The 27,738-nt window shown below is 38.4% G+C and overlaps 1 protein-coding gene across 3 annotated transcripts in view; it reads left to right on the top strand.

Moving 5' to 3' along the window:
* Sugct (succinyl-CoA:glutarate-CoA transferase) overlaps nt 1-27,738 on the top strand; it is a 668,162-nt gene that overhangs the window by 224,178 nt on the left and 416,246 nt on the right. The window lies entirely within an intron of this gene.

Below are 27,738 nucleotides of genomic sequence, written 5' to 3'. Positions count from 1 at the left end.
GAGTTTTTGTTCTCAGGCTCATGATGGTGATGAAAAGAAGTTGGAAGGCCAGTCCAGCCACCATAAAAGATAGCACAGAAGAAAAGAATTTTTATATCAACTCAGGAAGTCTCTCATTTAAACTCATTTGTTGCATGTACTTATCTCTAGAGGCCAGAATAATAAAATTAGCACATCAATTTATTTTACTTTTCAAAGTGTATACAATTCATTTCTTTTTCTTGCCTTATTGCATTAGCTGAGTACAAAGGATTAGAAAAACCATTTTTGCCTTCCTACTGATATTAGAAAAGAACGATTCAGTGTTTCACTGTGAAGTGTGCAGGTGGGTCATAGGTTTTTCCATCACGTTGAAAGAGTACATTCTGTTTCTACTTGTTTGTTTGTCGGCAGTAAGTTCTGAGAATTAAACCCAGAGCCTTGAACATGTCAGGCAAGTACTGTAACCACTGAGTTAACAAGTTGCAGCCTTAGGTTGTGTAGTTCAGGCTAGTCCTCCTATGTCCAGCTCTCCAGTGCTTGGCTTACAAGTATACACTACCATGCTTGGCACTAAGATTTCTTTAAATTATGAACTGCTTAACATAGACTTCTCCTTAGCATTTGAAAAGGCTTCATCCCCACTTGTATGTATTTCAGTAACTTGTTGCTGTTGTGATACCTTTCATTGCTAATTGCCAGTTCAGGTCTCAGGACCCTTAGGTACTCATCCTCCTTCAACCTAATCTCCAGAGATTGGCTATGAGTGTGTAGCCTAGAGGTGGCATAAGGCAAGAGGAAAACGCTTCTTGCACCTGAGCTAGGATGAGTTTGAAGTAGATAGGACTGATAGTAAAAGTACCCAGTAAAAGATCAGTCCGATTCACATTTGAAGTTGCCATATATTTTCACTTTGTGTTCTTTATCTTATGTAGGAAACAGTTTATTTGGCTTAAAGTTCACATCCTCAAAGGAAGTCATGGCAGGAACTGAAGCAGAAGCCATGGAGGAATGTTGCTTACTGGTTTGCTCTTCATGGCTTGCTCAGCCTGCTTTCTGAGAGGACCCGGAAAACTAACCAGGGGTGGTGCCACCCAAAACGAACCTGGCCCTCCCATATCAATCATTAATCAAGACAGTCTCTCACCAGTGGGCCTTTAGGCAAAACTTATGGAGGCATTTTCAATATTAAGAGTCTGTTGTGAAATAGACTATAATGATATAAAGGGATAAACAGAAAACTAGAATAGGAGGATTAAATGGGGAGAGGGAGGGAGAGCAAGGTAATGAGGTGCTCTAGGGAGGGAGAATTAACAATAAAATCCATTTAAAAGTCACATGGCTATCTTCTACTGTAAAGCCCTCTAAAGTATATACATACATGAAAGGGGTTTAAATGGAGTACTATAAAATGGGGACACAGTGACGTGTGTGTGTGTGTGTGTGTGTGTGTGTAATAACAATTAAAAAATAGAGGCCATGAATGTGAGAGATAGCATGGGTGGGCTCTGGAATGGATTGGAGGGAAGAAAGGGAAGGGAGAAAATAAATATGTATTTTAATTTAAAAATAGAATAACTAGAAAAAGAGACATAGTTAAAATTTGCTGTAATGATGATGGAAAATTGAATGGTCTGTAATATACTAGTTGGCAGTAGAGATAGGCTTCAGATGACTAGACAAGGACTCTGGCCCCTGTGTACTCTGTAATCTCATGCAGTGGAAATACTGAATACTATAGACCAGACCGGGCAGGGAGACAAGGAAGCCAAATAGAATACAAAAGGCTACTGATTTATTAACTTACTCAGGATACTCCTGGGTTCAAGCAGAGAACGATTAATTAAACTGAGGAGTTCTGGAAAGGTAGGTTAAGGACTAATTATTTTCCGGGCTTGCACTTTCAATTTTGCCGTCTGGGAGTTGCCCGTTCAATTAATCTAAGGAATGATTAAGCCTTAGGGAAAATAGACTCACAATGACCAAGTTCTGATTTTAGCTGGAAACTAGTTTAATAACTTAAAATAGGAAATCCCTCTTCCTAGAAGGGAAGTTTACATAAGATCAGAAATAACAAGAACTATAAATCAAGACAAGTAGGCAATATGGTGAGTGTATAGAACTTGAACAAAAAGGGAACCCTAAGGGAAAGCATATCCCAACTGTTTGGGTAGTCATGTCTTGCTAAGGCTTCTTACCCCTTAACAATAATACTGATTCTTTTTCTCTACTGGTCCTTCAAAATGCTCCAAGTTTCTGATTTTAATAATTTTTTCTTTCTTTTTCTTTCCTTCCTCCCTCCCTTCCTTCCTTCCTTCCTTCCTTCCTTCCTTCCTTCCTTCCTTCCTTCCTTCCTTCCTTCCCTATGCCTCTTTTCCTCAAATATTACAAATTCTTTCATGGAGAATACATTTAGTGAGCACTTTTAACAGTAATTCCCTTCATCCTTTCTGTTCACTCTATGAAATAGAAATATCCCTTTTCAACAGAGAAACCGAGGGATGTGGACTTTAAATATCATGCTAAGGTCACACAGTTGGGAGGGTGGGTTTAGAATCCATATACTGAGACATCTGGTGATTCTGCTGTCTCCTCTTGGGGTTTTGACAACAGTAGACATCATTTGGTGTCATCTGATTTTATTTTTGGGACAGGTGATAGAGAAGGAACTTTGTGTATGAGTGGCAGGAGAAGTTCAGAGGCCTGCTTTTTCTCACATGATGTGGTCTGGAAATCAATTGTTTTAAGTAAGAAGGGGTCTACAGTGACAGTAAAGCTGAAACTAAGGTAGAGAAATAATCCTAAAACAATTTGCCAGTTCAGAGACAGTGGAGCATACCATGCTCTTCAGATGTTGATTTGTGTCTGCTTTTCTTCTTGTTGTTTTACAAAAATCCACTTAAAAAAACTCACTTTTGGCTTGCACATGTTAGGGTAAGAATCCATAAATGCATTTTAATAAGACTACATTAGAGGTTTCAAAAATAAAACTCCTTCTTCCCTACCTCCCTACCTCCTTCCTTCCTTACCTCTCTACCTTCTTCCCTCCCAGCATCTTCCCTGTCTCTCTCCATCCAGAAGGGCCTCTGTCCTTGCTTTATCCTGATTAAGTAGGATGGGAGGAAGTTCACTCTCTAAGCTTACATTCTGGACTCCCAAGTAAACACCACCAAGTTTAGGTTCATGTGTGGTCTTAGTGATGACGACGACTGTCTCCCATGGATTTTGGTGAGAAGGGCAGAGGTATTTACTTGTCACACTTCACTTATTTTCTGGTAGGTCAGCTCCAGTCCAGATGTCATTGTGAGCACAGGAGTTGTCTGGTGCTGGCACCTGCACTGATTATCATGTATGGACTGGGATCTTACTCCTCATGCCCCGTGGTCATGTTTTCAAGTATATTTTTTTATTTCCTTGTATTTTTCCTACACTTAAGAATGAGATGGCAATAAACTATATGATAAACACAATGGCTTCCTTTCTACCATAATTTTCTAAAATTTTGGATATTATGCTGGCACAAATATAGATAAATCTGCTTAACAATATTAAAAATCTCTCAATAAATCATGGCAGAGATTTTTTAGGAAAAATAAACAAAGACTTGTCATACCACATGAAGCTGAGCACCACACACCTCAAGACCTTACAACTAAAAAGAGTACTACCGTTTTTACTAACATTGAGTTCTGCTAGAGGGTCTGCAGTTCTAAAGGGACAAGAGAATAGTATTTTTAAAGGAAAAACGATGGTATTTTCAACTGTCAGCATATTGAGAAAAAAAAAAAACGGGAAAAGTTGCAACATATGTGAAAATGGATGAGCCATTTTAAAATCCAGGAAGAAGGTTTGCATAGACCAAACAAGCTATTGAGACCTGCAGGCAGGACAAAGTACTTAACAATTTAAATTTCTGCCCCAGGCAGTTCAATGTCATGCTCTGCTTTTTTTTTTTTCCATGCTCTGCTTTGATGTGCTTCATTCAGAAGCTTTTCAACTTCTACTCATTTCTTCATAGCAGAGGGAACTGTTGATACAGTTGGATGCCAAGCATGTTTCTTATGTTCTTTGTGTGTGTGTGTGTGTGTGTGTGTGTGTGTGTGTGTGTGTGTGTGTGTGAGAGAGAGAGAGAGAGAGAGAGAGTGTGGCTATTTGGCAAACAGACTGAGTTTACAACATGCCCTTTTCATCTTTTTGAAGATAGCTTTTGCAAGCGGTGTCGGCTCCTGGGGATGCCTTCCTACTGGCTTGCTGGCCGATAGAACGGACTTGCCCTTGGTTACCCTGCAGGATGGTTGCCCATGCGTTACCCTGCAGGACGCTTCTTTTTCTTCTGTGGATTTTGTTTTCCAGGTTTAAGCAGCACAGGGCAAGGAGGTAAGGACAGGATCTGTTAAAGGAACTGTCCTGGCTTCTGTCAGGTGTGGAAGGCAAACTGCACTGGAGGAGGCCTCTTAGATACACAAGCACTGCCCTGCACAGTGGAAGGGCCTCTACCAGGACCTGCAGCAGCTCTGCTTTTATGTAACTTTGAGAAAGTTTTCAGTTTCCTTCTGCAAGAGATGATAAGGGTACTGGTGGAGTTACTCCTCCGTGGTTCAGAGAACGGAAGCACCGTTAGTCTTCTGTTGGTTCTTGACACCCTTTGTAAGAGTGAGTATGTGGGCAATAAGTAACCTGTAATCTTTATCTCTCTTTTCCATCTGGAAAAGCTATTCCTTCAAAGTAGTCTCTAGTCACAGTTCCATTCTGTTTTGTCTTTGCACACAGAGGAAATGTTGATGTACACGTGACAGAGAGGCTATTAGCTGAGAACAAGCCTTTTTAGGGCATCAGCTACTCTTCGGTAGGATCCTGTGCCCTGCCAGGTTCTCAGTGCTTACACAAGGAAATGCTCCAGCAGCCCTAGGAGTAAATGCCCTTCTGTGTAATTCTCCTATCTTCCCGGAATTACCCAGGCTTAGCTTAAACGTGAAGGTAAGGCTCTCTGTGTGTTAAGTGGGTGCATATAGTTCAATTTCAATTTTTAGGCCTTTCTTCACCTAAAATGAACACATTCTCTTTATTTTTTTTTTGACCTTTCTGAAAATTCCATGGGAAATAAGAGATGAGAGTCTCCTATCAGAGTCGCAGAGCACTGGAGCTATAATAGCTGGGCCTATAAAAGAATATATATATATATTCTTTTTTAAAAATATTAATCACAGGTTATTTACTATGTATCCCAGCTGTAGGCCCCTACCTCATTCCTTCCCAATCCCACCCTCCATCCCTCATCTCTTCCCTGCCCCTTTCCAAGTCCACTGATAGGGGAGGTCCTTCTCCCCTTCCATCTGACCCTAGCTTATCAGGTCTCATCATGACTGGCTGCAATGTCCTCCTCTGTGGCCTAGCAAGGGTGCTCCTCCCTTGCGGGGAGGGGCAAAAGCCAGTCATTGAGTTCATGTCAGAAATAGTCCCTGTTCCCCTTACTAAGGCACCCACTTGGATACTGAGCTACCATGGGCTACATCCGAGCAGGGGTTCTAGGTTATATACATACATGGTCCTTGGTTGGAGAAATAGTCTCATAAAAGACCCCTGTGCCCAGATATATTTGGTCCTTGTGGAGCTCTTGTCCTCTCCAGATCATACTAACTTCCCCTTCTTTCATATGATTCCCTGTACTCTGCCAAAGGTTTGGTGGGATCTAGAAAACATCATCCTGAGTGAGGTATCCCAGAAGCAGAAAGACACACATGGTATATACTCACTTATAAGTGGGTACTAGACCTATAAGATAGGATAAATATACTAAAATCTGTACACATAAAGAAGATAAACAAGAAAGAGGACCTGGGGTAAGATGATCAACCTTCACTTAGAAACACAAATGGGATGGACATTGGAAGTAGGAGAAAACAAGTAACAGGACAGGAGCCTACCACAGAGGGCCTCTGAAAGACTCTACCTAGCAGTGTATCAAAGCAGAGCTGAGACTCATAACCAGGCATCAGCTTCTTCTTTTTTTAAATCTTTTTTATTTTAATTTTTATTAATTACACCTTATTCACTTTGTATCTCCCCATAAACCCCTCTATCCTTCCCTCCAATTCTCCCTTTCCTCCCCTTCTCCATGAATGCCCCTCCCCAAATCCACTGATAGGGGAGGTCCTCCTCTCCTTCCTTCTGATCCTAGTCTATCAGATATCATCAGGACTGGCTGCATTGTCTTCCTCTGTGGCCTGGTAAGGTTGCTCCCTCCTGAGGGTGAGGTGATCAAAGAGCAGGCCAGTCAGTTCATGTCAGAGGCAGTCCCTCTTCCCATTACTATGGAACCCACTTGGACAGTGTACTGCCATGGGCTACATCTGTGCAGGGGCTCTAGGTTATCTCCATGCATGGTCCTTGGTTGGAGTATCAGTCTCAGAAAAGACCCCTGTGTAGGCATCAGCTTCTTATGGGCTGAAAGAAGCCAACGTCTTAGCCATGTTCCCAGTGAGCTTGCCCTCAGGGTGACAGACTTGGTGTTCCACTCTACTCTAAAAGTCACAGGATCCTTAGGTGTTATAAGAGATGCTCACATGAATATGGAAATCAGTTTATCGCTTTTTTGTAACAAGTATCATCTGTACTAAGTATGTCTTTTCCAATTAAATTAACATGTTTCCTGCCTTATAGTTGAATATGTAATGTTTTAATTTTTACAAGAAGCATGTTTTCCTGCTTAATGTATCAGTGTTACTTAATATAGGACATACTTTAGAAAATTAACGTTTTTAAGAACCAGGAAATGTCCTTTTTAATTTGTGAACTCCTGTAATTGTGCTGCCACAGCAGATTTTAATTATGATGCCATTAGGAAGGTAAAGTGGTTTATTTAGGCTAACTAGAGAGCTAACCTGATTAGAGTTTGTGCAATCACGAGCTAATTTTTCCTAATCTCTTTTATTCAGAAACTTCTAATTTAGTTATAAAAATATGGCTGGGGATCAGGTTGCCAAAAACCTGCCCTAGGGTGGTTTTGTTCTTTAGAAAGTTGTAAAAGAACAAATACTATTTCAAGGTATACCAGTTTTCGATGCCTCTGTACATTCAATGCTGGCTTTGAGAGTTGTTTGGGTTAGAAAGAGAAGCAGTTTCTTCAGCTGTTTTGTGCTGAATTTTAAACAGTGCATACAGAGGGAGATGGTTTATCATGTAAAACATGAAGAAACAATGTCTATGTTATATAATGACATGTATTTTTTTTTTAAAAAGAAATAAGATCTTTTAGGCCTTTTAAAAAGACTGTAACAGAAAAAATGTGAATGAGAAAAATAAATGAAATGCATACATAAAATGTTCGCAACTTACAACTTATTTTCATAAAAAAAGTTTGGTGTTGAATTCTTTTGTTGAGTTTAGACAATTATTTTTCATTAGTGAGTAAACATGTAGTTAACACAATATTGTGATGTCTCCAATGGTGGAAGAAATTGTGTCTAAAGTATAAGAACATTTCCAGATTCTTTTTATTATGATAACAAAAATGAAAAAAAACATTTGAAAGACTGTTGTATGAAATTAAATAAATATTCAATTTATTACATTTAAGTTGATGAAAATAGAAAGTTCTGTGTATATTGAAGTAAAGCACAGCACTATTTATGGACTAGTTAAAACGTGGTCTAGTGTTAAGTCTTAACATGATAGAAATATTAAGCTTCGTAGACCCTCAGCAAAAATGAAACACATTGTGGGTGTTGGGCTCAGTCTGTCTTCAAGAGAAGCAACACTGGATACTTGGCTTAAGATCCTTTTCAGTTCAGGTTGGTCATCCTTTTCCAAAGTATTTTGGCAGATTTGGGCTTTTAATGTCATCAATCAATCAATTAATATTTTTATTTGGATTGCTTAGGTGTATCATGTCCCTCTTCCACCCCCCAAATTTATTTTTCATTGCATATAGAAAAATTGGTGCCATAGCCTAGAAAAGTGTTTTTATTTTTATTTCTTTTAGACTATTGTGTTCAGCTCCCTGAAGTTGAAGCTGTCCAGCTCATTCCTTTGTGATGTCTTCAGTTCTGTTTTTTTACCTATAGTAATGGTTTGCTGATTTTGAGATCAGTGACCTCGTCCAAGTCATTTGGATCAGTGCACCTTTCTATAATTTCAGTATTAATTATGTAAATTAGCTAGAAAGTAAGTATTTTTCTGAAAGATAATATTTCTAGGGTACTTCTTAGACATGGAAACAATTTTTATTGTGATTATGTCATTTGGTAAATATCAGTGCTAGGCCGTCTTGCTTGTAGTGTCTAAAGTGAGTACATGCATATTCTTCTTATCATGTACATTGTAGGTACTTTTGATTTTTTTTGGTGGTGATTCAAACAAGTACAGTATACTTTTTATAAATTGCATAGATTTTTGTCCCTTTTATTTATCGCCGATTATTCATAAGCTCTCAGTTATTTTAACTTATTTTAATTATTCAAACATAGCCCCACAATGTTTTGGCCTTTATATTTTGTTCTATTGTTTCTTACTGCTTTGGTCAACTATCATCATCATCATCACCATCATCACCATCAGTTTGGTTTATACCCAGTTGAACCTTTTAAGCTCTAGCATTCTTCTTTCACCCAACCTTGCTCCTTCAGTCCCTAACTCAGCAACTGCTTCTTTTCCTTCCCTGAGCTAGGGTACTGTTATGTAGCTTAGGCTGGCCTTGAATTTACAATCCTGCAACATTCTTCTAAGTGTGGGGCTGTAGGCATGTGCTACCACACTTTTGGAGCTAGAGATGGCCTAGTAGTTAAGAGTGACTACTGCTCTGACAGAGGACCTGAGTTTGAATTTGATTCTCTCTCTGCCACTCACTATCTGTGTATCCCTAAGAAAATCACTTTTATTCTTGTGCCCCTGTTATTAGCATCTACAAGGCTTTAAGTGAATTTCCAGGTAAAAAATATTGTGATGGTACCTAGATCATAGTAATAGTACATTTTCTTTTTGCTATTATTTATTTTTTGGTTTTGTTTGCTTTGAGACAGGTTCTAGTTACTTGTGTGGCTGTTGAGTTTAAGATCCTCATACTCAGGTCACCATGCCCAGCCTTATTCTTATAGTTACTTTCAACTTTGGCATAATTTTGATTTTGATAAACATTTTAGTGATGCTTAGTTTTTTTCCTTTGGCTACTCATCTGTATGTCACTAATATATTTGTATTATTTAAATTCTTGTCATAAGATTTGAGTTTTGAAAAATATTTTCTTCGAAGGTAATCAGCAGCATTTGCAACAGACTGTAATGTTTTGGGAAGAGTCTATGGGACCCTCTTGGCCAATAACTCAACAAGATGTTACCCACTCCTGATACTGGGGTTTTTACTTGGTAACCCAAGTAAATATGATGTTTAGTTGGGCCATTGTCTCCTCTATTATATGACAACTGTATTTAAATTCAAGTTATATATTTTAGGAAGTTTCTAAAGTAGTAGGTTTCCATATAGCTTTTCAAAGGCGTTTGTGTTAATTAGCACTCCTAGTATTCCCTCTTCCACCGTGCCTTCTCTTCCCTCTTCCTATTTAAATTTCCCATTCTAGTTTATTTATTTCTTATTTATATTCTATTTCTCCTTCCTTGGGAGATTCCCTCCCTCTTGCTGGTCACTTACTGGCTATCTAAACTTGGTGGATATTGTAAATGAAACACATGTATATGAACATTTAAAGCTAACATCCATATATAAGGAAAAAATATGCAGTATTTGTCTTTTAGACTCTTGGGTCACTTCATTAGAATAATTGTTTATAATCCCACTCATTTACATTAAAATTTCATGTTTCTTAACATCTGAATAATATTCCATCATGTAAGTGTGTCACGTTTTTATTATTCATCCATCAATTGATACACATCTAGATTGTTTTCAATCTCTGGCTATTACGAATAGAGCAACAATGAACATGGGTGAACGAGTGTCTCTATAGTAAGATGTAGAGTTTTTTAGGTATATGCCTTAGAGTGGCATAGCTGGATATTGAAGTAGATATGCTTTTATGTTTTTGAGGACCCACACACTGATTCCATAGTGACTTTAACACTGCCTGATAGTAAGGCCTCATTGCTGAAGGCACCACTCACTTATGATACTGAGCATGGAAAGACTGATCTGATGCCAGAGCAGAAGCTTCAGCCCCACTGACTAGCATTCACAATGCTAGAAATTACTCTCCATACTTCCACAGGAGAAGATGAATCCTCAGTCTCACTCAGCGGTCACCTATAGGATATATTGGGGCAATAGTGGCATGAAGGTTATGGGATAGACCTAACACTTTTGATTGGCTTTAAGACCTACTCTATGAGAGGGAGCCAACAGTTGGCACTATTAAAGAGGCCAAGAACATGAGAATAGATAGGTCGTGAGCCTAAGGGAAAATTTACAACTATTATTCAGGTAAAGGAACATAGCAATAAAATGACTCCTAATAACATATTGCTATATCTTTAAATCAGTGCATCATTAGACCCTCATCAGAGAAGCTTCTTATTGCAGTCAATGGTAATTGACCCAGAGACCCTGAAATAGAAAATGTGAAGAGAGTAAGAGACTTTGGCACACTCAGCCCTAAATAGGATGTTTGTATCAAACTCCTTCTCCCAAGGCTCAGATATTTATGCGGAAAACAAAAGGTTGTACAAGCTAGGGGTGGTAGTTGATTTCTGGTAAGCAGAGTCTTCCAGATACAACAGGGCTTATGCACATAGGAACTCATGCACAGTACTTGTGTAACATCGACTCAGATAAGATCCCAGTGCTGAGAAATGGGAAAGGTCACAAAGTCCCACCCCTAACCAAGAAACTGCAATTGACACTTGCTGGGACAGGAAAATAAAAAACGATTTTCGCCAATGGATGGCACTCAGTATATCAATCCTTCTCTAAGGTGGGATTCATGCTCAGGAGTAGTTGAACAAGAGACTCATGTTTTTCTGTTTTTTTTGGGGGGGGGTGTTAATGATTTGGTTTGATTTGATGTTTTCCATCTTATTTGGTTTTTGTTTGTTTTCTTTTTGACAGAGAGAAAAAGAACATAAAGTTGGGTATTTGGAGAGGTGAGAGGATCTGAGAGGATTTGGGAGGGAGGAAAATGTGTTCAACTACATTGTATGAAAACATTTAAAAATAATTTAAAAATTTTCTGTGTTTTAAAAACAGTTCTTTTATTGTTTGTTATTAGTGATGCAGTGTATTTACTTATGACTTACCCCTTCTAATATTAAAATTTTTATTTGACAATTTAACATGTATATGATGCATTCTTTCCACTCTTAATTCATGATCTCTTACTTCCTTCTTATTTGTCTCAGCCCCTCCCTCCTTTTCCATGTTCATGGCTTATTTAACCAGGGTGTCTGTATGAGGATGGTCATGAAACTGTCCACTGATGGGTTCACCAGGAGGTTTCAGATCAGCTAATAGTCCAGCAGGGAGGAGCAGTGCCCTCAAACTCCTCTCTTGCCCATTATTTAAGGATGGCAGGCCCAGACTTTTACAGGCCCAGTAAAACCTCAATTGGTATAGGATCAAGAGTGCCATTGCCATGTAGGCCCCTAAAAGATAGAATTAAGCAGCCCTTCTCTCCATCATCTCTGTCTCTCTTTCTATCCCCTCATCCAAAATATTCTCTGAGGCTTAGAGGCTGTGATAGAATATAGTCTTATTTAGGGTATAGTACTCAACTCATTCTCAGGACATAGTCTCTGCAATCATCACCCTTCATTGCAAAGAGCATCTTCTGTGCTTAATACAGAGAATAGTATTTGTTTATGAGTATAAAAATAAATATTTACAAGGTAGTTTGGAGCATGTCTATTTAGTTACACAATAATTGTTAAGTTCCCCTTTCTGGCCTAAGTTCTCCTCAGTCTTATGATTTTGACTGGGTTTTTATACTAGACATGAATTTTCTTCAATGGAATGAACCTCAAGTTTAGCCAGAGACCAGTTGGTTACCTCCATAACAGTCATGCTACAGCTCTAAGCACATCTTGTCTGGCAGGTTGACATTGCTGTTCATAGGGTTCACAGCTGGTTAGGACTGTTGATGCCTTTCCTCCCCCAGCAGTCTGCACAGCACTTTCTCGTACTATAAAATCTAGCCAGCAGGGAGGAAACTTCAGCTCAATTCCATATTTCTATATCGTGCTGTGAAGGTGTTTGGTGTCTTCAACAGTAGAGTCTTTTCCATTATTTCTGGCAGAGAACCAAAATGAAAGGCAAGAGCCTGACTCATTTCTAGAGCCTCAGGGGCTTCCTTGACCAACAACTTATAAGGAGAAATTCCACAACTGGCACTGAGGTTTTCACTTATTTATCCAAGAGTTTTAGAAACAACTTTATCCAACAATGTAGGACATTTGCCTTCCAATTCTTTTATAACACATATCATTTAATTGGCTTACAAGTATGCTTTCATATGGGAGTTTCATGTAGTTTACATTCCGGTTAGTCCTGTCCCATATATCTTTGTCTCTGTGTTTCCCCCCAACTCCATGCATGAACCTCCCTTCCACACTATACTTCCTCTTTATTTTCCTTTTACCTGTGTTTTACTACCCTCTCCATGTGCCTCCTTTGTAGTTTCCTTGTTTCCACTGGTGCTCCAGGTTAAACTCACAAAATTAGAGATCTGAGGCTAGGATCCACATACGAGAGAGACTACGAGGCATTTGTCTTTTTTGGCCTGGTTACTTCACACACACACACAAACACACAGTTTGACCCAAATCAATCATTGCCAATAACTTAAAAACTTAATAAGTTTTATTCTTTTCTTTATAGCTGCATAAGATTCATTGTATATATGTGCCACATTTTCATTATCTATTCATTAAGTTGATGGATGTTTGGCTGATCTCATTTCCTAGCTGTTATGAATAAAGCTGTAACAACGTTGCAGTACAATGTAGTGTCCTTTAAGTACATTCTGAGGATTTTTTTTTCCAGGATGCACGAGTGACATGTTTTATGTACCTTACATAATCTTATGTTACCTTTCTGTTGCCTGAACAAGTGCATGGAAATCTGCACATAGAATTCTTTAGAAGTATTCTTTCCCTAATTAATACCTAGATGATTTGTTCCATCTGTGACATGGTGAATGAGCAATCTAGGCCAACTTGCCTTTAGGAGTCTGTGGAGTGATGTTTCCATATTTTTGAAAAAATAATCATCAGGGTTTGCCGAGATTTAATTAATTTCACCCTGTATTAGGGAAAGTTTTTAGTCAACAGCCTTGTATTTATTTAGCCCATTACTTTTATTTATGATGCTAAATCTCTGAATAACATAAAGTGTAGGCAGGCTAAATGCCTCCTCTCACTTCTTATTAATCTATTGACATAGGCAATGTGCCATGTGCTGGGAAAAAAGCAGAAGAGGCTGTACATTGATTATATTGACCAAAAGAGGGCAGGCATTTCTTCCTGCCTTTTTATTCAAGCCTTGTCGACTTTTGCTATCCCTGCAAAATGCTCATGTGTCTTTTCTGTGCTTGTGAGATAGAGATGACAAATGTGTAGTTTCTTCTTCACTGGTAGAAGTACAAGGTACCGGGAAAGTTGTATATGCTCTAGTTCCTTTTGTGGTCTTCCTACCCAACAAATCCTACCACGTTTGACTTAGACACAGATCACTTAATTTTTATTGATGCATGTACCTAACTTGCTAGTAAGACAGTATTGGAACATAAACTTAAATTTCCCAGTGGCTAAAGTGGGTTGTATAAGAGGGTTTCATATCGCTACAGTACACAGTGTAGAACTAGCTGATGTCCGCTCTTTTTTATTTTTCTAAGATAAGGTGAACTACAGTAATAGCCACCACAATCATTCTTACCAGTGGGCTGGGGAGTCTCTTATGTAATCAGATGTTTTATCTTATTTATTTAGTTTTTCCACTCACACATTATTTGTAGGTTGAATTTCCAGCAGAAACTTTTCATAGTTTTTAGTCTTTGGAGGAGGATCGCGCTAATATTCCTGTTCCTTTTCTTTTCAGTTTTACCTGGGTACAGTTTTGTGTTGCATATAACACTATATTTTCTTCAGCACAGAGTCTGAACTACACAGACTTTAGTGTTGTTTAGGTTCTATTGAGGTGTCTGTTCCTTATTCTTTCTTGTAATGAAATTATTAATTTTTTTATTTAGCTTACTTTTGCTTTCTCATTGTAGAGATTTTGGAGTGTTTAATTTCTGTGAAAGCATAGATGAACACTCCTGAAATTCACTTATTTTCTGCCTTATGCTCGCTCTACATGTTGGATTTAGATTCTTTTGTAGGACAGAATGTCTTTATGAATATTATTTTATATTTATGTTTATTCATTCTTAGGTAATAAAGAGTTTTTCTAACTTGACACTTGCCTCATAAAAACACACGGCATGGTTAGGTTTCTTTTGAGGTCAATCACCATTCCCCTGAGTGACATAAGTCCTTCCTTAAGATTGAAAATTGAATCACTGTGTCGCATACATTTATATTAGTGCCGCAGCCATTTGGAAGAAGTTAGAGACATAGCAAGTCAAGTAGAGGAAACTCCCCTCTGCTTGGTTTACAGTCTGTCTGTGGAGAAGCTGCTGCTCCGCCGTCCAGCTTTCCATACGAGGTTTCTTTTTCTCATGGTTTCCTCTCAAGACTATTGCTTGTCTATGTCTGGCCTCCTTCCTGGAGCTTCTCCCAGCTGTTTTAGGCTTTCCCTCTGCTTCAGTTGGGAAAGTCAAATTTCTAACTCACCTCATCCACTAGAACAAACACCAGATGTATTAAAGATTTACATATTAAAAAAAAACTTCATAGGTCGTCAAATATGGAAAATCACTTATATACTATTTGGAGAAGGGTGTACTTTAAATTCAGTGCAAAAGGAATTGAAGTTGATAGACTTAGCTACTTAAAACATTACATTGTGCCTGAGAGAGTTCATTTTGTGTATACTGTGTTTTCTCTAGCATTTTCAGCGTTGTCTTATAATGAGGTCTTTGATCCACTTTGAATTTATTTTGCTTAGCGTGAGAAATAATGACCTAGTATCATTCTTTTTTTTTTTTTTTTTTTTTTTTTTTTTTTAACCATGGTTCCTATAGCCTCAGCTGTCCTGGACTTTGTAAACCAGGTTGGCCTCAAATTCACAGAGATCCACCTGCCTCCCTGAATGCTGGGACAAAAGGCATGCACCACCACACCCAGCTTAGTTTTATTCTTATATAGCCATATATCCACGTAAACCATTTGTTGAAGAGGTGTCGTCCCCCCCCCCCACTCAGTGTACGTTTTTGACCCTTTCTTGAAAATTTGGTGTGCTGGTTAGTTTTGTCAACTCAGCAGAAATTAATAGCAATCTTTAGATTGGTCAATAGGCTTGCCTGTGTGACATTTTCTTATTACTTACTTACAGGATGGCCTGGTCTATGGTGAGAAGTGCTATTCCTAGGGAGCTGGACCTGACTTGAATTTTAAAAAGTCTCTGAGAAAGCCAGAGGAAGCAAGCCAGTAACCTGCATTTGTCCCTTGTCTCTGCTTCAGTTCCTGTTTCCGGATTACTGTCTTGTGTCCCTACCTTGGCTTTCCTCAGTGATGGGCTATAAACCAAATAAATTCTTTCTTCCTCAACTTAGATTTGGCTAGAATATTTTTTCACAATAGAACCTGAAGTGGAATCATTGGTGACTGTGTGTTTATTTCTGGTTCTTCTATATTCCGCTGGTCTGCATTTCTGATTTGTACTAGTGGAATTGTGTTTTTACTCATAAAAACAACAACCCAAGGCTCTGTAGTATAGTTTGAGATTAGAGAGTGTTAAGGCCTTTAGTGTCATCCATTCTTCTTAGATTGTTTTGGCTAATTGTGATCTTTTGTGATTCAATATGAATTTTAGGTGAGTATTTTGTTTTGCTTTGTTTTTGTTTGTTTCTACTCTTAGAATATGGTTGGAATTTTAATAGGGATTACATCAAATCTGTAGATTTTGGAATATTGCCATTTGTATGAGATTGCTTTTGTCAGTCCATGAGCATGGGAGGTCTTTCTATTGTCTAGAGTCATCTTTACTTTCTGAGGTTCTTTAAGTTTTCTTGTAGACATATTTTTACCTTCGTAGATAGGGGTTATTTCTAGATATTTTATTTTAGTTTTAAAAAGCTATTATGAATAGGATTTTATACATGATTTCTTTTTATTGGCAAGTTCATGATTGTTGCGTTAAGTCTGTTGATTTTTATAAGTAGAAATTGTATCCAACTGATACTCTTCTGAAAGTGTTTATTAGTTTCAAAAGTTTTCTAGTGGTGTCGTTAAGACCTTTTAAGTATAGGGCCTACAAATATGAGTCCTGTGGCTTCTTTCTTTCTGCTTACATCCTTTCTTTCTGTCTTGTATTCTTTGTTCTAGCTGAGACTGTCAGTGCTCCCTATATTAAGTAAGTGAGGTGAGAGCCGGCACTCTTACTTTATCCCTTGTTTTAGTGGATATGCTTTCAGTTTGTCCCCATTTGGTGTAATGTTGGCTGTAGTTTTTCACATATAGCACATGTTTTATAGAAATATATTCCTTGTATTATTATTTTTTTCAGACACTTTACCAGGAAATGACACTGATCTTTAGGACAGGTCTTTTCTGTGTCTGTTGAGATGATCATGTGCGTTCTATCCTTAAGTCTATGCATGTTCTGAGTAAATACTGAGCTACCTTTATTGATATGTAAATGTTGAACCAACTTTGCCTTGTTAGGCTGAAATCAGCTTGGTCATGGTGTATGGTCGTAGTGTATTCTTTAAAACACACACACAAATTTTTTTTTTTTTGAGACAGGGTCTCACATTTTAGCTATGGCTGGCCTGGGATTAACTATGTAGACCTGGCTGGCGTCACACCATCACAGAGATCAGCCTTTTAATGTGTTCTTAAATATGATTTATCATGAATTTTTTTTGAAAAATATTGTCTGTGTTCATGAGGGAAAATGGTCTATACTACTTTTAATGTATCGTTTCTGGTTTGGATATCAGGCTAATAATGACTTCATAAATTCCTTAGTATATTTATAATATTCTTTGCTTTTCTTTAAAAATATATTCCTTTCTTTAAATGCATATCCTTAGTAATTCATAGTATTCCTTAATTTCTTTAAAAATGTTTGTTTATTTATATTTATTTTATGCATATGTGTTTTGTCTGCATTTATGTATGTATACCACATGTATGCCTGGTGCCTGCGGAAGTCAGAAGAGGACATGAAGAACACAGGAACAGATAATTCCTGGTGAAATAAATGGCTAAACAGAGCAGGGGAACAATGTTCTTTGCAGTCATTCTCCTAGTTAGTGATTCCCTTTAATGGTTATTGTTTTCTTTTGCCAAGACTGTCTCTTCATTTGCACTGATCAAGCCAAGTTGTTATTTCATTTTGTTTATATTTTATTATATAGAGTTACCTAAGGCCCTCTTATGCTAACGTCTGATACACTGTATAATAACAGAGAATATTTTCCCCCACTGTTCTCCTACCTTCCTATCTTCCTTCCTTCCCCTCCATTTACCCTCTTGGTTCCCCAGTTTTGCTTCCTCTTTTATGTCCTCTGTACATTTGTGATTTTATTTATCTATATATGCATACATCTATCTAGGAAATGCAAACAAAACTTTTTGAGACTGACTTAAATTTGCTTAATATAATTCTGTCCACTTTTATTTGTTTTACTGCAGATAGTTATCTTCATTATTGTTTGTGATTAACTATTTACACTGTGCATGCAAACCCCATTTTCTTTATCTATTCTTCTAGGTGACGGGCACCTAGGTTAACTTAACTATTGTTATTTGTGTTTCAATAGTGCTGGGTCATAAGGAAGATATACTGAGAAACAGTCTTATTGATTTCCACGATGGGGGGATGATTTTTGTTCCTAATAGCAGTCTGAGTGTTGCCTTTTGTCTGCCTAGTAGCCACCATTTGTTGTTGTCTGTTTTCATGATGACTGCCATTCTGACTGGAATGAGATAGAATGTCACATATATCTTTTGATGATTGATGATATTGACAATTTTTATGTTTATTGGCTGTTTGCACCACTTATTTCGCTCATTTCAGCCATTTCATTTTTTCTGGGCATTTGCTCTAACTACTTTTAAAAAATGTATCACAGACACACTTGCAAATTAGAATTTGTTCCAGGACTGTTTATTGTTAGCTAAGTTATTGACCTAATGTGCTCATTCCACCGGCCCACTTGATTCGAATATTTATTTTATTGCATCCTATTTTATTTTTTTGCATTTTTTAATTTTAATTTTTATTAATTACAGATTATTTACTTTGTATCCCCCTGTAGCTCCCTTCTTCCTCCCCTCCCAATCCCACCCTCCTTCCCCCTTCTCCACCCATTTCCCTCTCCAAGTCCACTGATAGGGGAGGCCCTCATTTCCTTCCTTCTGATCCTAGTCTATTAGGTCTCATCAGGAGTGGCTGCATTGTCTTCCTCTGTGGCCTGGTAAGGCTGCTCCACACTCAGGGGGAGGTGATCAAAAAGCAGGGCAATCAGTTCATGTCAGAGGCAGTCCCTGTTCCTATTACTATAGAACCCACTTGACATTGAACTGCCATGGGCTACATCTGTGCAGGGGTTCTAGGTTATCTCCATGCATGGTCCTTGGTTGGAGTATAAGTCTCAGAAAAGACCCCTGTGTCCAGGTTTTTTGGTTCTGTTGCTCTCCTTGTGGAGCTCCTGTCCTCTCCAGGTCTTATTATCCTCCCCCTTCTTTCCTTTCTTAAGATTCCCTGTACTCTGCCCACAATTTAAGATGTTATTCATCTTTCAGATGCATAGATAGTAGTGGAAATTTCTATTTTTTAGGGTGCCTCCTCTCCTAATTGTTTCCTTTCCTGTGCAGAAGATTTTTGAATTTATGAGATTTCATCAGTCAATTGGTACTATTTTGTGACAAGTGTACTCAGAAAATTGCCTAGGCCAATATTTTGCATTATTTTCTTACTTTTTCCTCAATCACCTTTAGAGTCTTGATTCTTACATTAAGGTCTCTGTACATTTGGAGTTTTTTTTTCTTTGTTTCTTTCATTTTGGCAAGAGTACTTTTATTCAGTTAAAATGAATAAACTGTGACAAACCCTCTTCCCATAACACCTCTGACCAAAGAAGAATGGATGCCATAAAGAAGGGGCATAGGTGTGAACTCAGTGGACTTGGAGAGGGGCATGGGAAGAGATGAATGAGGGAGGGGGCTACAGCTGGAATACAAAATAAATTGTAATTAATATATAAAAATAAAAATTTAATTGAAAAAAGAAGGGGCATAGGGATAGAGGGCACTGGACCCAGTGTGGGAAAAGTTAAGGAATCCACCCATCTTTTGGGAAAAGGGATAGAGTGCCCTTCCCAAGTCCATTTGGACAAGACTTCAGTTTTCTAGTAAAACATCATAAATTCTACCTTTTAAAGCTAATTACCTGAAGTTCAAGATGGGCTGGCCCCAGAGGATTTGGGGTCAAGGACTTTATACTCTAATAACATTTTAAAGGATACATTTTTTTAAAAGTTTTTCTTCTGCTATTAAAAAATGTTTCTAAGTGTATTCCAAACTAGTTGTTTTCTCCTTCTTTCCTTCCTTCTTTCCTGTCTTTCTTTCTTTCTTTCTTTCTTTCTTTCTTTCTTTCTTTCTCTCTCTCTCTCTCTCTCTCTCTCTCTCTCTCTCTCATGTGTTTCAAAATTTTAATTTTTAATATCTTTTACTTCCTTTCTTAGGTTGATACCTAGTTGTTTTAAAAAGACAGCTATGAATAATATTGCTATTTCAATTTTTCCCTGTTGTGTTCCTTGTAGCTTTCATGTCTAACTATTCTAGTTAAGATTTGCAGTACTATCACGTATGAAAGTAGGGACAGTTAACACCATTGTCCCGTGCCTGATTTCAGTAGAAATACTTTGAGTTTCTCTCCATCAAATAAAGAGCTGCTTGTAGAGTTATCACGTGATGCTAATGTTGATTGTTAACTTGAGAAAATTTATATCCCAGATATAGGCTACTTGGTGTGTGTGTGTGTGTGTGTGTGTGTGTGTGTGTGTGTGTGTGTGTGTTTTGTTCATCTGTTTGGTGGTGGGGGTATCTTGGTTACATTAATTAAGAAAACCGATATCAATGTAGGTGGTATCATTCCTAGGCAGGGACTCTTGTCTGTTCCTTCTTTTTCTTTTCTCTTCTTCTTCTTCTTCTTTTTTTTTTTTTTTTAGTTTATTTACATTACATCCAAAAAGTGCCCCCTCCCTCCTCTCCTCCCAGTTCCTCTTTCTCCCTTCCTCTCTCCCTCCCCTCCCCTCACAAAAAAGGGAAGGCCCCCTCTCCCCAAATCAACAACCCAGCACATCAAGTCACATTGGGACTGACCATATCTTAGACCCCTGAAGCCAGGCAAGGCTGCCCTCCCAGGGAGAAGTGATCCAAAAGCAGGCAATAAGAGTCCATGTTAGAAACAGACCCCCCTCCACTCTCCAGGCACCCCATATGAAGACCAAGCTGCCCATTGGCTACATGCAGGAGGCCTAGGTCCAGATCATGCATGCTCCTTAGTTGATGTCTCTGAAAGTCCCCATGGGATTGGGTTTGTTGTTTCTGTTGATCTTCTTGTGAGGTTTCTGTCCCCTCCAGTTCATCCATATTTCTCCCAACACTTCCATAGGAACCCAAGAGTTCTACCCCATTCTTGGCTGCAACCCCATCATCTCTTTCCCTGCCTTCTGCTGGCTGGAGCCTTCCAGAGGACAGTTAAGATCCTCTTTGAAAGTATAGCAGAGTATCATTATTAGTGTCAGGGGCTGGCTCTCTACCATGGGGTGGGTCTCAGGTTGGGCCAATTGGTTGGACTTTCCCTCAATCTTTGTATTCTTTGATTCTCTCATTATTCCTGAACTTCTTGTAGGCAAGGTAATTTTTGGCTCTCAGGTTTTGGCAGTAGGTTGTTGTTCCCTTCCTTACACTAGTCGTGCCTGGCTAGGAGGTGGTCACTTCAGGTGGTCCCCCTGTTTGGACTCTCAGCTAGAGTACACTCTTATCCTTCCAGGGGCCTACTCTGTCGCCTGCCTCTAGCTTGACAAAGAGATGTCCCCCCTCAGTTTTCCTTCTCGTTCCTTCCAGCCCTCTCACCTCCCACCCTCATTCTCCCCACATCTATTTTCTACCCTTGTTTCCCTCTCCATTCCATCTCCTGCCCAGTTCCCTCTCTTCATCCACTTCTGCTGTCTATTCTAGTTCCCCTTCTGAGTGACATTCAGGCACCCTCCCTTGGGTTTTCCTTGTTAACTTAGCTTCTTTGGGTCTGTGGATTGTAATTTAGTTATCCTGCACTATAGGTCTAATATTCCCTTATAAGTGAGTACATACCATGTGTGTCTTTCTGAGTCTATTTGTTACCTCACTCAGAATGATCTTTTCTAGTTCCATCCATTTGCCTGAGAATTTCATGATTTCGTTGGTTTTAATAACTGAGTAGTATTTCATCATGAAAATGCACCACAATTTCTGTGTCCATTCTTCAGCTGAGAGATATCCAGGTTGTTTCCAGTTTCTGGCTATTATGAATAAATCTGCTGCAAACATGATTGAATAAATATCCTTGTTGTATGATGGAGCATCTTTCAGATGTATGCCCAGGAATGGAATAGCATTCTCCTTTCTCCATATCCTCTCCAGCATGTGTTATCTCTTGAGTTTTTGACCTTAGCCATTTTGACAGGTGTAAGATGGAATCTTAGAGTTGTCTTGATTTGCATTTGCATTCCTTGATGACTAAGGACTTTGAGCTTTTTCTTTTTTTTTTTTTTTTGTTGGGAGACTATTGATGGCTGCTTTTATTTTTTTAGGGGTTATATGTTTGTTTAAACTGTTTACCTGTTCTTGATTTAACTTTGGTAAGTGAAATCTATCAAGAAAATCTATTTCTTTTAGGTTTTCCAATTTTGAGGAATACAGGTTTTTTTAAGTAAGTCCTAATGATTCTTTGGATTTCCTCAGTGTCTGTTGTATGTCCCCCTTTTCATTTCTGATTTTGTTAATTTGGGTACTGTCTCTCTGTCTTTTAGTTAGTTTGGCTAGGTGTTTGTCTGTCTTGTTGATTTTTTCAAAAAAACAACTCTTGGTTTCATTGATTCTTTGTATTGCTTTCTTTGTTTCTAATTTATTGATTTCAGCCCTGAGTTTGATTATTTCCTACTGTCTACACCTCTTGGGTATATTTGCTTCTTTTTTTCCTAAAGCTTTCAGGTGATCTGTGAATTTGCTAATATGGGATCTTTCCAATTTCTTTATGAAGGTACTTCATGCTATGAATTTTCCTCTTAGCACTGCATTCATGGTGTCCCATAAGTTTGGGTAAGTTGTGCTCTTATTTTCATTGAATTCTAGGAAGTCTGTAATTTGTTTCTTTATTTCTTCCCTCACTTAGAGATCATTGAGTAGGGAGTCGTTCAGTTTCCATGAGTGTGTCGGCTTTTCGTTATTTCTATTTTTAATGTGGTACAGCTTTAATCCATGGTGATCTGATAAAGAACAATGGGTTAATTCAGTTTTCTTGTAGTTGATGTTTACTTTGTGACCAACTATGTGGTCAGTTTTGGAGAAGATTCTATGTGGTGCTGAAAAAAAAGTATATTCTTGTGTTTGGATGAAAAGTTCTGTAGATCCAGGATCCATGATTTTATTATCGACCTGATTTCCACAGAGGGACTGGTAGAGCCCTGGTTTGGAAGTTGGGATGCTGTCCTAGGAATCCAGATGTTGCCCTCAGGGGAGCAGGAGTGATGTCTAGCTGCTGTAGCAGAGGGTCCCTGGGCCTGGAGGCCTGCACTCTCTTGAGTATGTGGAAAGGGCAGAGGTCTCACAGTGTGTGACTCCTGGCCCTGGGAGACAGCCACTGGGGGCTTGGATCCAGCTGTTTGCTCAACCTTTTCACAGTCTCTGATCTTCTGCCCCTTAGATAAGGTACACACTGGTCACTGCCTTCTTGAAACTCAGAGTTTTCAGTATTTCTATGAACTTTTGTCTTAGTGTTGTTTTTCTCATATTATATACATTTTGGTATGCTGTATTTTCATTTCTAAGTATTTTTAGATTTCCTTTTTTTTTTTTTTTTGGTGGCCGATTCATTATTCAGCTATGTGATACTCAGCCTGGACCAGTTTGTGTGTATTCCATAGATTATCTTGATGTGTGTTACTAGCTTTATTTCATTTTGGTCAAAAAGAAAACAAGAAATTATTTCAAATTTCCTGTATTTCCTAAGTCTTATTTTGTGTCCTTTCATACTCCTTTCAATAGAATTTTCCCATGACTGCTGAGAATAATAGTCTGCAGTATTTCTTTGGAATGTACTATAGATAATTTTTAGGTTTATTTTATTTGATTTATAATATTATTTAACTCAAATATTTTCCTTTTTTTTTTTTTCTTTCAAGACAGGGTTTTTTCTGTGCAGCCTTGCCTGCCCTGAACTTACTTTGTAGCCCAGGCTGGCCTCAAAATCACAGAGATCTGTCTGTCTTTCCCAGTGTAGGGATTATGGTTGTGAACCGCTGTGCTCGGCTCTTGATTTTTTTTTTAAATAGAATATCTGTCTTTTGGCAACAGTGCAATATTAAAATATTATTATTTTGTTGGGGTTAACCCATGTCTAAATCCAGTAATGTTTCTTTTCTGGAATTAGGTATACTTGTGTTGGTGATATGTGTTTAGAGTTTTCATTCCTTAATGAAGTGATTAACCTCACTTTTGATCAAAGAAAATTTCGAATAGGTTTCATCTAAGTGAGGTATTGTTCACACAAGGTCTTGTCTCAGTGAGGTACCATCTCAGTGGGGTACCAATCATCTCAGCGAGGCAGCACCTCAGCCAGGCACCTTCTCATCAGTGGGATATCTTCTCAGGGTGCTATCCTCTCAGTGAGGTTTAGAGCAGCACTTTTGGGATAAAATTTCTGACATGCCTGGGCAGACTTGGGGACGTAGTTAGCACTTCACTCCTTGAGGCTTTGTCTGATTTGGCAGTGTTGTGTTGGGAAGCGGAAGGTAGTAGCCATTACTACTGCCTCCCACTCACCTCAGTAGCACCCTCACAAGGGACTTGCATCTGCCTCTCAGTCTGGCCCTCGTGCTTTGCACCCACGACTTTGTAGAGGGCTTTAGTTCTTTGGTTCCAGCTTCTTTCTGCCACAGTTCTTCCCTGGTTGGCTTCTCGGTACCAGTGTATGTGAGACAGAAAATTGTAAGCCTTGTGGTGGTTTCTACTGACTTTACTGAACCCTCTTCTCTTTCCAATGTTTCTCGCTTGCTAAGCTTTACTGCCAATCATATACCCAGACCTTTGGTGGTCCAGGTAACTGTTCTTGAGGGGCTGGTATGCATGAAGGGAAATGCTTTTGGTCAAGGTTTCCGGTCATCTTGCCAGAGCCATTTGCTGTAGCTGGACACATTAGGTAGGTTAGAACTGCTCTCATTTTCCTCCATGTGGAGATCTAACCTAACCCCCCCCCAAAAAAAAAGGTGGTTTATAGCTATTGTCTGCTACAGTAATGGAGATGGTTGTGCATTACCCATAATGTTTCATTTGATCTAGTCACATCTGAGGCTTCTCATTGTTATGCCATCCAGAAGTCCAAGCCATGTTATTGTGTCACAGTACATAAAATAATGCTTACATGGAGGAGGCCAACATTATACTGACCTCAAGCCGCCTTCCATTGAGGAGGACATCTTGCTTTGCTCTCAAGTCTCCTGGCTGCCCTTGTTCTGCCCTTCTTATGCACAAGGCTAAGAGTTCCTGAGTGTTGAATTGAGATTTTCATAAGGTTTCTGTGAGACTGAGGAGATTAGGTGAACTCTCGTGGGGTTCACCTTCGGGAACATCCCGAAGTCTCTTGGGCCAGCTTCTGGGCTAGCGGGTCCCCAGCGGTGCCAGAGGGATATCCTCTGCTCTCTAGAAGAGACTGACGTTCTAGGTCTAATTTTGCATTCATAAACCTTGAATGTTAATGTGCCCTGATCAGACCTGATTTGGATCTCTCTGGAAAATTAATTGTATAGCTAGAACTCGGGAAGAAAGAACCTCTGTGGTGCTTATTTAGGGCATTACCTGCCAGGATTGAGTGTGGAATAGTTCAAATACTTTAAGCCAAGATTTTTATTTATTTGGTTCAGTTTAATAAACATTTACTGTGTGATTATTATGGGAACAAAAGAAAGACTAGGAGCTGTTCCCAACATAATCCACGCCCTCAATAAACTCACATTGTTGAAGAACTAACATAGACGGAAGGAGAATGGGGACAGTATTCAGATGTCATCGATCAGTGAAAATGTGACCACAGAGAGATGTTAGTATAACTAATTGGATAACAAATTCATGCCTCAAAATGAAAATTAATAAAAGATTAATTACTAAAACATAAATAGCCAAAAGGGTCTTTATTTTACAAAAAGTAAATTAAAATTGGTTCTTTTGAAGTTTGATAACTAATTTTTGTACATTAATAGAACCAGAACCTAAGATCTTGACAAAATTGAGGCATTGAGTCATAAGGTCCCTTTGTCCCTTTGTCTCCTTTATAAGTGATAGATAAAATCATCCCTTCAGTTTTCATCTGTTGTGATTAATCTTCCTTGTCAGGTTACTTAGATTAAGAAGTGCCAGAGACTAGTAATGCAGGCCACTGGGTGTGTCTGAGGACATTTCCAGGGACAATTAACTGAGGAGAAGGAGACCTACCTGAATGTGGGCAGTGCCACTCCATAGGCTGGGGGCTATGGATGGACTGGAAAGGAAAAAGGAGAAAGCCATCATTTGTTGTCTGCTTCCTGCATACATAAGATGACCAGCTTCACTTCTCGACTTTCTCTGCCATGGTTCTCTGCTTTATCTGAGTGCAGAAACAGTGAAGGTGGCTGACAACTGATTGAAACTTTTGAGGCCATAAGTTCATCTAGAATTTTAGTTGTTCTGTCATTTTTTTTTGTCACAGTGATGGTAACACATAGCCTGTACTATATAAGGAGTACCAATTATTTTGCAAACTAAAACATTGATAGAAAATAATTCAGGAACAAAAAATCTATAGATTGCAACATATTTTGTATATAAGTCTACACATACCCAGAGAGAGAGAGAGAGAGAATATTTTTGCCTTACTGTAATTAAAGTAAAATAACTTACAACAATTGTAATTTTGTGACTTACATTTGCATAAAACCCAGCCTATCTAAGTAGGCAATATGCTTTTGGAAAACTGTGTGGCAATGCCTTTTAGGAAACAAATAAATTATACAGTTTGGCTTTTAATGCACACTTTTGAAAAAAAATAACCCAGGAAATATTCACAGTAATGATGAGCAGCAGATCTAATGCCAGTAGAAGGGTTCTGGCTTTACTGTGGTGTATCAAAAGAGTGGCATGGTAAGTCCACAGACACTGTAACTGCTCTGGGAGAGTTTTCCTGCTTCTTCCTCTGCTATGCCAGCTACCAATGAATTTGTCTGCCTGCATCAATGTATTTATGAATCTGTATCTGTTTCTACATCTATATGTCATCAATGTTTAAGGTTAAAGAAAATGTAAGTCAATTTGTCTTATGGTAATGGAAGTTGTTCAGTAACATATATTAGTTTGGCAAGTGAATATGTTTATGTGTAATTTTGTTTTTAATTAATATTTCCCTTAAGCAACATTTACAATGAAATTTCCAAGCCAGAAGGATTTGGTTTACCTAGATGACCTTCCAGCAATCATCTTCTGTACAATTTCCTTCCTTTGAAGGCTATTAGAGATTGGGACTTACTTTTAGGCAATGCCAAAGATTAGATAGCAAAGGTTCTAGGTCAGTCTCTCTTTTTATTGCATTATGTGGATCTCTATTATGTCAGATATCGTTAAAATGCAAATAGCTGTAATCTGGAACTCCTTTGAGATGGACAGACTCAGATGAGACTGTTATTCATACAAATCAGGAAAATTAGTTAACAAGCTAAGGAGTCTGGGAGAATGATCTTTTCTAGTCAGATTCCAGAAACCTCAGCCCAGCTGACACCTGGAATTTTTTCCCTCGGAGACACTGAAGTGGTGTGTGTATGTGTGTATGTGTTTGTGTTGTTTTATGTATATATAAAGAGAAAGAGAGAGAATGAGAGGAAGGCAGGCAGGCAGGCAGGCAGGCAGAATTTTCTTGAGGAAAAACATTTCATAAGTGGATTTATTTGTAAGTGTCCAAGTTCATGGTAGTTGATTGTGCAAAATAGTAGCAAGCACATATAAGAAGTTTTAGCTATTTCATGAAAACCTTACCTTCATGTTATGTCAGCTGGCATAAGACAAATGAATATCTTTTTGTGACCCTATTCCTAAGTTTTTATTCATCTTTTTATATTTAAACAGTATTTCATTTTTGTTTGTTATCAGCATTCCTGTAAAGTAGCTTTTTCTCTTTTTAGTCCCGAGATAACTGTTCTAATTATCTGTTAATACTATGTCAGATGTCATTGTGTTTCTGAGTGCAGGGAACCAATGATCTCCCTGTTTGTTACTGTTTGTTACTGATTTGTTTGTTACTGATGCTTCATGTGGGAACTCTTAGAAAATGTGTCTTCCCTAGGAAAGAACCTTTCCTCCTGGCTCTGCCTGTCATTGGGCTGGATACTGGAATCTAAACCAACTGGTTTCTGTACAAGGACTTGAG

The sequence above is a fragment of the Psammomys obesus genome, unplaced genomic scaffold (assembly GCF_907164565.1).
Source record: "Psammomys obesus unplaced genomic scaffold, mPsaObe1.curated_primary_1811, whole genome shotgun sequence".
Lineage (NCBI taxonomy): Eukaryota > Metazoa > Chordata > Mammalia > Rodentia > Muridae > Psammomys > Psammomys obesus.
The sequence above is the reverse complement of the archived record's forward strand: the minus strand, read 5'-3'. Positions and strand labels throughout refer to the sequence as shown.